The following is a 12,688-nucleotide window of genomic DNA, read 5'->3' on the forward strand; positions in this document are numbered from 1 at the left end:
ATGTGATTGGACCAGGCACACAGAACACAAACTGAAAAAGCAAACAATGAGAGGAAAGGCAGGGTGTTAATCACATAGCAAAGCAAAGATTACCTGTAAAATGACCAGAGAGAACTCAGCAGGGAAGAGAAGGGTCTGGTGGAAAAAATCGATTACTAGACCAGTGCAAATGAAAACAGAGAATTCAAGGACTAAAACAAGGCTAGTTAGTAAGTTAGTAAGATTTATACTGCTTTGATAAATATAAAATTTATATCAAAGCAGTGCTTCTTAATTCCAGCCCTCATGGCCCACCCACAGGTCATGTTTTGAGGATTTCTTTTACAAAGAAAACCTGTGATAATACCTGATGCATAATTACATCACGTGTGAAATACTAAGGAAATCTTTAAAAACTTTATGACCTGTTGATGGGTTATGAGGACTGGATTTGAGAAGCACTGTTATAGGAGGCTACAAAGAGGGGCCTGTAAGCTGTGGAGAACTCTGTCAGAGTACCTGTGTTACTTGACTTGTAGTAGGAGAAGATATCCGTAGTCGAGGCAACGTGCTCTCATCACCCAGGTGCTACTAAAAAAGTGCAGCGTGCCACACAAAAAAGTGCACGAGGATGCGGTCTATTGCAAGCCCACTCTGAAAAGAGATGGGCCCCCAACACACCTAATTCGCTTTCCTTCCGGGCCAAAAGGCACCTGCAAAGGTCCAGGACAAATGTCCGCTCTCAGACGAGGCCAAGAGCAGACCGGTAAACAACTACAGCTCGTACCTGAGCATAGCCCAGGCCCTCATTGTTCGCCGTTCAATCAAAAAGGTGGTCACTCCCGAAGGAGAACCGGGGGTGCAGGGAGGCAAGGAGCACAGATGGCCACACATGCCTCCCCTAGACCTCCGAGGGGTCCCCAAAAGGCGACCGCAACCCGAAGAATCCTAGTGGACATACAAACGTGGAAAAGTGAACACACAGTGACAAAAAGAATAAATAAATCAGATGTGCGCCGTGCAAAACAGCCTGGACATCTGGCCGCATCTATAAAAATTCCTCATAATTTTCACAGAGCCAGAGGCCGGAAAACTAGAGGTGTGTGCTCAAAGGGGTGTGAATGTGAAGTGCGTGCTCAGTGCCATTCCTCAGTTGGGGTCCCACACCCAGTGAGTTAGGGCACCCTGGGGTCACCACTCCCAGGGCACTTCTGCACCTCGACTCCCAACCCCCTCGAAACCTCATGGCCAGATCCAGAAGGTCATGGTCTACTAGGAAGGCCGCCCATCTTACAGCCAACCATTCTACCCATGACTCATCTGTGTGGTTCTCTGCTCATTTAAGAACAGATACTACACTTGATCTTAGCCAAAAGGCCGAGAAGCGATTACTTGACTTGTAGTAGAAGAAGATACCTGTACTGTCTAAGTAGTGCAGAACTCTGTCTGGGTACCTGTGTTACTTGACTTGTAGGAGAAGATACCCGTACTCATGGCTATGAAGATCCGCTTAAAGTGACTCTGTACCCAAAATCTGACCCCCCCAAACCACTTGTACCTACGGATAGCTGCTTTTAATCCAAGATCTGTCCTGGGGTCCGTTCGGCAGGGGATGCAGTTATTGTCATAAAAACAAGTTTTAATCCGGCAGCGCTGTCTAACGGCCGGAGCTTACATTTGTATATGCATTAGGCTGGCACCACCTCTCTGTCCTTTCTCCCCACCCTCCTCAACATTAGGAATGATCCAGGAACATTTACTGCTGTTTGAGCTTTGCACAGGTGTATTAACGATCCAGCCCAAGTGCTGTGGTAACACAGGTGGGGAATAGGAAGCAATCTGCCTGGAACATTCCTAGTGAGGAGGAGGGTGGGGAGGAGCTAATCCCTCAAGATTACCCAAGAAGACTCGAGAGAGATAGACAAGAAGGTGGATGTATGGTTAAATCTGATACGGTCCAAATCGGACAGAATCATGCTTGTCAGCACAATAATCTTGCCAAAATTATTATACATCTTTTGTGCTACACCCATTTGGATAGATGACAGTACATTTAAGAGGGTGGAATCATCCATAAATAAGTTGATATGGGGGACGGAAACGAGTGAGGCTGAGACAATCGGTCCTATGCCTTCCAAAGGGGAAAGGGGGAGTGGGTCTCCCGGATATGAGATCGTATTTTCTGGCGTCTCAGCTGTACCTATGGAATAGAGATAATGTTATGTTATATAAATTTTTGGAAAATAAATGGAGCGATTCCGGTGTTGGTATGGTTGAGATCCTAGAATTGGGGGTTCTAAAGGATAGGGAATGGGAGGGCTTTCCCATGGTGGGTATGTTGATTAAGACTTGGGAGAGGTGTAAGAGATGGTGTAATGTATGTAACTCGACTGAATGGACGCCCCTCTGGATGAACCCTAGATTGACTGAAATCTATAAAGCTGGGACATTGGTAAACCTTAAAAGGGTGGGCATAGTGAGAGTGTGCGACGCCTTTAGAGAGGGGAACCTGAGGTCCTGGAACTCATTGAAGGAGGAATATAGATTGGAAGGAAAAGAATGGTATGAATACGCTCAACTGAGACATGCCTTTATGAGTTCTAAGGATAAAAGTCCTTTCTTAGTTGACCCTACGCCTGGTATACTAACACAAATTTACAATGGACAGCCGCAAAAGAAAGGGTTATCCAAGATATATAGAAAACTGAGGGAAGAAGTATATGAGGGGAAAGAACTAGGGTGTAGGGGGAGATGGGAAAAAGAAGTTGGTAATGTCTCGGAAAGGGCATGGGAGAGGATTTTGGGTAATATCAAGGATGTCTCGCTGAATCATAACCATCAACTAGTGCAGTTGAATATCTTGCACCGTCTCTACTATACCCCTCACTTCTTGAGGAAGATAGGGAAAAGAGGAGAAGCGGATTGTGCGAGGTGTGGGGAAATAGTAAATGACTGGTTACACATATTTTGGTTATGCCCAGCTTTAGGTGAATTTTGGAAGGGGGTGGTGGAGCTAATAGAAAAAGAGCTGGAATTGGTAATAGAACTATATCCCTCTCTGATTGTCTTGAGCAACGATACCCATTTAGTGGGTGTGGGTAACATGAAGAAAAGGATCTTAAACAAGAGACTTTTTGTGGCAAGACTGATGATTGTGCAAAGGTGGAATTCTAATGAGTTACTATCTGTACAAGCATGGGAAAACAAGGTGAAATTATATATTAGATATGAGAGGATATGGAGGGAAGAGAAAAAGGGAACGGATGCAAACTAATCTACTAATTTCTGCCCGGGAGGGGGGGGGGTGATTGTTGTTTTAAGGGATGATGGTATATGGAACTTCCATTTCTTTTTGTAACTTGAAGTGTTTTGTAAATAAAAGTTAGATTAAGATTAGGGTAGTAAGTGAAGAGAAGTAATGTAATCTGTGAGGTACTTTCAGGGCGCCCGGTAGATAATTATATTTAGCTGGATGTTTGGGGGTGTGAATGGGTTGCGGCGTGGTTGCGCTCTTGCTGGGTTGGGGGGGTGTGGGGGGGGGGGGCGGGATTGGACGGACCGCTCCACTGACACAGTGGTGGAAAGTAACCCGATTAAGTAGGTCGGCCGTGAGAGGGTTGAGTAATTGGATCGGGAATTCACTTGTGTTTTTTTTTTTTTTTTTTTTTTTCCTATTATGAATTGTTTGGATGGGAAATATGTGAGTTTACCCTGGTCAGTTGGGGGAACTGCAGCCCATAATAGATGGACTGGGGAGACCTTCGGACTTGACAGGGTGGTTGCTCATGGGCTCCGGAGTTCCGGATCCGTGGATAGCTGGTGTGGATGAATGGTTTTTCCATCCGGTGCCGGCGTGGCCCTGGATAGGGGTCAGATTGGCAGGAGAAGGGATTGAAGCTGGTGGTGGTCATTTGTATTTATTTGGATAAATTATTTGGATATGTAAATTTTTTTTTTTTGATATTGATGACGCCTACAGTTGATATGGTAAAAGTTGGTGGTCGGTCCTGGTCTCTTTCGCCCGTCTCCCTTCCCCCCTTGGCGCGGTGGGGGGGTGGCTGCGCCGCAGCCTGGTGGGTTGAATGTTTATAAAGTAGGTGGAGGTAGGGTGGTGGGTTAAGTAAGAAGGAGGGTTTAGTCAACGAGAGGGGCGCCCTGCATGTTTAACCATACGGAGAAAATAAAAAAAATAAAAAAATTCTTGTATAATGACAAAGAAGTCTGGGTGATACCAGACATGAGTAATAGCAATATTTAGATTGGGGATGTTGCTTTGTGAAGTTCTATATTTATTCTTGTTGGGGGGGGGGGTTCTGTGGATGTCTGTTTGGGATTATGTAAAATAAAAAGAGAATTTAAAAAAAAAAAGATTACCCAAGAAGATGGAGCAGTAGTCAGTGGGTTACTTTGGTGAAATAGCAGCTTCTCCAACATGCTAGGGATAGTTCATTGTCAGCTGAGAGGACAGCCTGACGAAAATAGAGTAGATTAGTCCCCTAGACCAGTGCTTCTCAATTCCAGCCCTCATGGCCCACCAACAGGTCATGCTTTGAGAATATCCCATACAAAGAAAACCTGTGATAATACCTGATCCACTGAGTATAATTATATCACCTGTGGAATACAAAAATACAATCCACAAAACATGGTGGGCTGTGAGGACTGAAAATGAGAAGCACAGGTCAAAAGGTCCAAAGAGAAGTGAAGATTTTCTAACATATAGAAGAAATTAATCTGGAGAAAAATGGCTGGAGTTTCTAAAGGTAACGCTGAAAAAAAGTTAGAGCATCCTTGCTTATTTTCAGTTTGAAATTCTTTTTGTGAAATTTTGTCCAAGGAAATAGACTCACCAGTAATCAGCTCATTACAATGTAATGTAACTTTTTAGACTGCTTTTTTTTCCTTTAATATAGCTGAGATTTATGAAGTGCTGTGGTTAAGAATCATAGAATACCTCATCCTTCACAGTTACTATCCTGCCTCTGTAGTAAGGCTATGTTCACACTATGTATGTGTGCGGCTGTATTTTTTATGCGGCTGGAAATGTGCGGCTGAAACTACGGCCGTGGAAAAAAATAGACATGCGGCTGAAAACATACGGTCATTTACTTGGAAATCTGGTTCAACTAAAAATAACAAATAAAATCTTTAGAAAGTGATGCAAACACCTCTGGAATGCATCTGGGAAAGCAGGGAAACAGTTTACAGGAATCGCTATTACCAGGGTTTGCGATCCTGGCACCCGGCTCTTCCCAGTACCCTTGGTGGCATTGGGTACTGGGGTAATAATGGGGGGTTAGTGTTAGCCATTTTATACCGGCTAACACTAGGCCCCGACTTAGTAATGGATTCCGTCTATTAGACGGCTTCCACTACTAAGTCTATAAAGTAAAGAAATAAAGACAACATACAAGTGAAAAAAAATTTTTATTCAAATAAAAACACCCCCACACCTCTCATTGACCATTTTATAAAAAAAAAAACACCAAACAACCGCTGGTCATCGTCGTAGTCCATGGAATCCGACGTAATCCACAGGATACTGATATCTGAGAAACAAAAAGGGAGAAACACACAAAAAACACAAACAGGAGCACAACACCCATCATTGTGAGCGTTGTGCACCTTACAGTATGCAGCATCTTTACAGATCGCTGCTTACAGTCTGGCCCCCAAGGGGTTAAGGGAGGATGTATTGCATCCCCCTTAACCCCTTGGGGGCCAGACTGATGTCAGACTGCACCCATCCCAGCAAGGAAGGGGTTAAGTGACCCCCCTTCCTTACTGGGATGGGTGCAGTGCTGGGGAGGGGGTGGGGAGAGCTTTATACTCACCCCGATGTGTCCTCTTCGCTGGTCCGCAGCATAATGAAGTCACTGTACTGCGGACCGGCTCTTTATATGTGCGCTCAGTCGATCAGCCAATCAGCTGAGCGCACATATAATTCAAAATGTTTCTTCTAATAATGCTATTGTGATAACATAATTAGGAGAAACATTTGATGTTTTAATTTAAGTAAAGTGATGATTAGTACAGAATGCTCTATTATCGGGAATATGAATTAACGGCTTAATGGAGCTTCCTGTACTAATTAATATTTAATTAATAAAACACATTTTCGTTGTAATAAAATCAGTTTCGTTGTTCAATTATTTAATTTAACCGAATCCATCATTGTGCAATTAAATATACTGTCAAAAAATAAATATATATATAAATATACATTTATTTATATATATATATTTATTTATTTTAACAGAATATTTAATTGCACAATGATGGATTCGTTAGAATTAAATTATTGAACAACGAAAGGGACTTTATTACAAAGAAAATGTGTTCTATTAATTTAATATATTAACTATTAGAGGCATCGGCATTCGGCATTATTGCCGGCTATTTTTGAAGCACTCCGTACGAACCGCCTGTCAATCCACGGCCGTGAATTTGCACAGTTCCAGCTGCAAACAATGGTCTTGTTCATTTTTTACGGGTCCGTTTACTATCGGGCCGTAGATTCATACATAGTCTGCACTGTGCAGCCGTATATCGTATACTTTCCAGAGTACGCATGAACCGGAAAAATACCGTTGATGATTTACAGCCCGCAATACAGCCGCACAGATACATAGTGTGAACATAGCCTAAAGCTGAAAAGGTTTTTAAAATTCACATAATCTAAATTACGTGTCATGTAATTGTATATGTTTTTCAGTGCTTGATCCAAATGAATAGAACAAATTATATTTACCTTTGGTTTCTCTCAAAATAAATTCTCATGCAAAACATGTAGCAGCACAAAGTTCTGTGACAGTAACACTGACAGGCCTGTCTCCTGAAATTGACAGGAGCAGGAATGGCCATAAACATTTACATGTTATAGGAAAGGGACCAGACACTAAAAAGGTTGTTAGATATTGCAGCATATCTATGTCTGTCTATCAATTAACTCTCATTACCTATAAATAAATTACTAAATCTTGTATGTTCAGCTTGATATAGGCTAAACAATGCAATATCAAAGCTCTGTCATAAACATGGTAGAACTGATGTTGATACCGTTAATAGCTATCTTTATTAAACAGAGACGCAAACATGTTTCCAGAGTAAGGATTGTGGTCCTCAGGCCACAAACACATTTTTTAAGCAAATCCTCTTACACCTGGGTTGCCATCTTTCTAAGGGCTCCATTACACCAACAGATATCTGACAGATTTTTGCAACCAAAGCCAGGAACAGACTATAAACAGAGAACGGGTCATAAAGGAAAGACTGAGGTTTCTTCTCTTTTCAAATCCATTCCTGGCTTTGGCTGCAAAAATCTGTCAGATAATCTGTTGGTGTAATAGGGCCCTAAGGCTACGTTCTTTCCTGAGTAAATACTAGTGCTGTATAGAGATAAGTGAACCGGGTTCGAGTTCGAGTCCATCCGAATCCGAACGTTCGGCATTTGATTAGCGGTGGCTGCTGAACTTAGATAAAGCTATAAGGTTGTCTGGAAAACATGGATACAGCCAATGACTATAGCCATGTTTTCCACATAGCCTTAGGGCTTTATCCAACTTCAGCAGCCACCGCTAATCAAATGCCGAAAGTTTGGGTTCGGATGGACTCGAGCATGCTCATCTCTAGTGCTGTTCTTTACAACTATATCATGGCATAGCAGGGAGGAGTATGTGCTGTGTTGTGCTGTGGCTAGAGAAATAAGGGAGCGATTACCTGTGTGTTTACTACTGGTAAACAGCCCAGCTCTACTTAAAGCGACTCTGTACCCACAATCTGCCCCCTCCCCAACACACACACACACACAAACCACTTGTACCGTCAGATAGCTGCTTTTAATCCAAGATCTGTCCTGGGGTCCTTTTAGCAGGTGATGCAGTTATTGTTCAAAAAAACTACTTTTAAACTTTCAGCCCTGTGCCCAACGGCCGTGGCCTAGATTGTGTATGCATTAGGCTGGCACAACCTCTCTGTCCCTCCTCCCCACCCTCCTCATCATTAGGAATGCTCCAGGCAGATTTTCTCCTATTCATCACCTGTGTCAGCACGGTACATGGGCTGGATCATTAAGGCACCTGTGCAATGTTCACTTTAGAGGAATAGAAAAGAAGGGGGGAGGAGGGACGGAGGGGAGGTGCAAAGTTGAGCTGAGCAAATTTGTTTTTTCCAGTTAGGGCATGGATACTCCCGTTGGGCACGGGGCTGCAAGTTTAAAGGTTGTTTTTTAGGACAATAACTGCATTATCTGCTGAATAGACCCCAGGGCAGATCTTGGATTAAAAGCAGCTATCCGAAGGTACAAGCGGTTTGGGGGGGGCAGATTGTGGGTACAGAGTCGCTTTAAGCCCCTGAAATAGAAATCTGAAGGGTTGATCTACAAAATCCATGCAAGTTTATAAAAAATCTTTTGAAACTTCAGGTTTGCATTGAAAATGAAAGTAGTAATTCAAAATCTCACATTTTATTGAGTTTCCCCTTATTGATTCTAATTCTCTATGTATTTAATAAACTAAATATCAGCAATGTGTAAATCCAAGCCAGATTAATAACCAGTGACGTATCCAGAGTAGTGTTTCAATTCCTCATGTTGATTTCGGTTCCAGAGTGGGTTTTGTAGTAAGGGGGACATGCCCTGCTGTGGTAAACATCATTTACAAGTGTTGCTAGTGTTAGTTATTCAGCTCATGACAGATGATTGGCTTCTCTTCAGACCCTGGGATGGTAATCTGCGCTTTAATTGCTACTATTATCCACAATCCTTTGACACTAAATTTGCATATAAACATGACTGCATATGGTGAAGACAAACTGTGATGGCATTATAAACATATGGATGGCACCAAAATGCCTCTTGGGTGGATTTTAAATGATTGATTTGTGGTGCCTCCTTATATTTGTTCTGTGATGGTTCTTATATTTTCAAACTGATTGTACTTCTGTACATGTGAAAAGCAGAAATAACACACTGAATGAATACATCAATTAAATAAATATTCATTGCCCTGTAGATATGTTTATTTTCTGAACTCAGGACACCATAAATACCTTCCTATGTATGGCATCACAGTACATTTATACACTAGAAGAAACATCAATAGTCATTTTCTATTGATATGCTTGCAAATAATTCTATTATTTCACAACAAAAAAGATTTGAGCACTTCATCTCAATCTATAATAGTTAAGTAGCTGTGTGTATTACAAGGAATAATGGAAATCTATGAATATAACCTTTACTCTTTCATATGGTTATGTCCATTATACGTCCTATATATTTTTTTTATATAGTTTATATATGGTAAGGAGTCCATTATCTTATACATATACAGTGGTGCCTTGGATTACGAGCATAATTCGTTTCGGGTCCATGCTTGTAATCCAAATCCACTCTTAAACCAAAGCAAATTTTCCCATAAGAAAATCATAGAAATGCAGACAATTGGTTCCACACCCCAAAAATAATGATTATTCTTAATAACATATAAAACAAATGAAACAAACATTCAGAAACAGCTGAATATTATTAGTTACTGTACAGTAATGGAGAGGATGGGAAACACAAGGGCAGACTGAAACTGCAGGGAACATGAAGGAACGAGCAGGACAGATGTGGGCACATACATGCAGCGTTCTCTGTCTGGGGAGAGAGGGGTTACAGCTATGGAGAGATTACCTCCACAGTCCTGTCCCCTGATGCTGGCCCCAGCCTGAAGTGGATCTGTTATGATTTGGAAGTTGAGGGAGACTTCCTGGTCAGAGTACAGTGCTATAGATACAGATCATGCCTCTCCCCCACTCCTCCTCCCACCGAGTACAGGGAGCTCTTAAACCAAAGCAATGCTCTTAAACCAAGTCACAATTTTAAAAAACTGTGAGCTCTTAAACCAAAATGCTCTTAAACCAAGTTACTCTTAAACCAGGGTACCACTGTAATCGCATTATATGATACGTTCTGAAATATTACACTTATAGGCTCTGTTCACACATGGCCTCAGTGTCATAATGACATGTTCATTCTTCAGTGCTGAGAGACGCTGAGCAATGCGGCGCGCGTGCCTCCCATAGAGTGTCATTATGACACAGAGGCTAATGCCTCTTGCTGTGTGTGAACAGGGCCTTATGCAGTACTTTATTATATCAGTCATGTGTTTAATATAGTGGATTATACTATATATGCTAGGAATCTTCTACCAAAGGTTACCCCTAATGAATATGCATTCCATCAAAATGCTCTGCAAATTGTTTCTAATACTAAAACTACAAAAGGGGATTGCTGTTTACTGTGAATATTTTTTAACCAGTTCACGTTTAGGGAATCTTGAGCTTTCGGGAACAGATACTGATTAGTTTTAAACTACAGTAAAACTGGCATGTTCTCTTTATTCTTTAGGTCAATATAGTCTGAATACAATGATATGCAAGTTTACATAGCTTTTGTAATGTTTTACTAATTTGTAAAGGCAAACCTTTAAAAAAAAACCTAATATAATAATAATAATAACTGATAACATATTTGTAAAGATGAGGAGTTTTAATTGCTTTTTAGAAATTTTCTTGTTGTCAATAATGTGACAAAAATAATTAATTCTGGGTGTTTTCTTCCTATTTTCACTTAGGCTGTTCACGTGCTGGAACACTTATGCTACATTTTAATAGAATGGACAAATTTTACCGATGTTTATTTATTTAATTATTTTCATATTTTTTATTTGTAAAATGGAAAAGGGGGGGATTAAATTTTATTGGGAAAGGAAACAATCAGCATGATTTTGCTGATATGGTTCCCTGCAGCAGAGTATAGATCTATGGTGCAGCTCACAGAGCATACAAACCACGGCAGTAGCTTTACAAAGGAGAAAACAATGTTTTATTACGCTGCGCAAGGCCAGGAGAATGGCAGCAACAAGATTAGGCCTCCCTCTTTGCAGTATGCAACCAAATACAAAGTGTGACAGGAGCCACTTCTGTCACACTTAAATGCCTTAATTTAAGGGGTTAATGATGGGTGGCAGCATAATCGCTGCTGCTTGTCATTGACAGTGAGGACCAGCTGGTATTACCCTCTATGAAGCAAGCTCAAAGAATGACATATGGGTACATCATGGGCTGTCTGGTCCCAGGCGGCCATGCCATACCCATACATCATGGGTCATCTAGGGATTAAGGGACAGATAAGGGACATGGACCAGTTAAATAAAAGTAGTTCAATTAACCAAGTTTGTGTCTTAAGTCTATCAAGATCTTAACATATTGTACAATCTCAGTCTTCATCTAAATAAAAAGGAAGCTGGGAAGAAAAGCCTCCATCTCTGCCTGCGGTTTCAGCAAAACTGCTTGTTGAATATTTTGGAGACATTAATATGGCATATTTTAATATATATAATATATTTTTATCCCCCTAGCACCTATCTGCCAGTATATTCAACTCTGTTCCTGGTATGGTGTTGACAGATTTATTTTCAAAGCTGCCAATACAAAATGTAATAAAGTTTCTTATCTGTTAATCCCTGACTGGTCCAGCGACCATGCCTGGTGGTCTCTCATTGGTCTCTGTTTACATGCCAGTAGCAATGACATACTATCCTGACATGTGACTACTAAAGTCAATCACTGATCTGAGTGTTGTTGTCATGACTGTTGAGGCCAATGATTAACTGCGGTGGCAAGACACAGCAGTCATCACTGCAAAAAAAAAAATACAGTAGCAGGGGGCAACATCTGGACCCAGTGCAGCAAGGGAAATCAGTTAAGCGAAGAGTTTTTCTGCATTTTATCACATATTCTGCCGCTAGTTTTTTTTTTTTACATTTGGAACACCTATGTGCATACAATTCTTTTCTTTGAGTTGATATTTTAAGTCTCCATTATTATTCTTCTGTTCATTCTACAGATTACAGCATCACAGGGCAGAAGTGGAGCAATAACAAAACATCCAAAGGTAAGAAAGTAAGCAGAAAGTAAAACTGGTATAATATAATTCAGGGGCATTGCTTAAAAAATAAAATAAATGAAACAATATTTATGAATATGCTTGGGAAGTGAGCCGAGCTTCAGGTATGCCAAGTCTGGGATATTTATTGAAGTTTGACCTGTTTACAAACAGTTTCATTAACATGGCACTAGGGGCAGGACTAATCTGGGGTTTCAATTCTACACATCAATTAGGTTTCTGATTTGCAACATTAAAAACAGATCTGTCATGGCCCTTCAAGAAGCTTTCAGCGTGAAGAGAATCAATATGCATTATCTATTGATTCCTTTGTTAATGGCATGTTATATTTACAGGCTGTAATATGAAAGGGTTGTATTTAGTCAAGATGTCTAAACATATTTGTGACCTTGCTGTTAAAAAAAAAAAAAAAAACTTTTATGATAATAAAAGAAAGTCTTTTTCCCAAGTCCAGCCTTGAATCCAGTAATGGACCTGATGTAGCCAATGCAGATGCATTTTGCTAATGGGTAGCAAACCGTGAAATGCATTTCAATTTTGATGTAAGTCTTAGGAGCCTAAAGCACTGTATATTATTACAGTATAAAACTCCTAAAATATTGTGTAACATGTTACAAGGTCTATTAGCCTTCCATCCTGAAGGTCAGCACACTCTCTGTCACACACTAATATATTTTCCATCCAGCTTTTCTCTTCGGCAGTCTAACTATGCTTTAGGTAATTCCCATTTTCTGCACCTAATGTAGTAAAAATGTG

General features: G+C 40.8%; 1 protein-coding gene and 1 pseudogene across 7 annotated transcripts in view; one reads left to right on the top strand and one right to left on the bottom strand.

The window, feature by feature from the left end:
• Positions 1–12,688, top strand: part of LOC138783491 (poly(rC)-binding protein 3-like) — a 531,869-nt gene that overhangs the window by 316,263 nt on the left and 202,918 nt on the right. For all 7 annotated transcript variants that reach the window (XM_069958249.1, XM_069958250.1, XM_069958253.1 and 4 more), the window contains one exon: positions 11,873–11,920. The gene's annotated coding sequence lies outside the window, so the exon portion shown is untranslated. The remainder of the gene's footprint in view (positions 1–11,872; positions 11,921–12,688) is intronic.
• Positions 1,236–1,368, bottom strand: LOC138785008 (U2 spliceosomal RNA; annotated as a pseudogene).

This window comes from Dendropsophus ebraccatus, chromosome 2 (genome assembly GCF_027789765.1).
Source record: "Dendropsophus ebraccatus isolate aDenEbr1 chromosome 2, aDenEbr1.pat, whole genome shotgun sequence".
NCBI classification, from domain to species: Eukaryota; Metazoa; Chordata; class Amphibia; order Anura; family Hylidae; genus Dendropsophus; species Dendropsophus ebraccatus.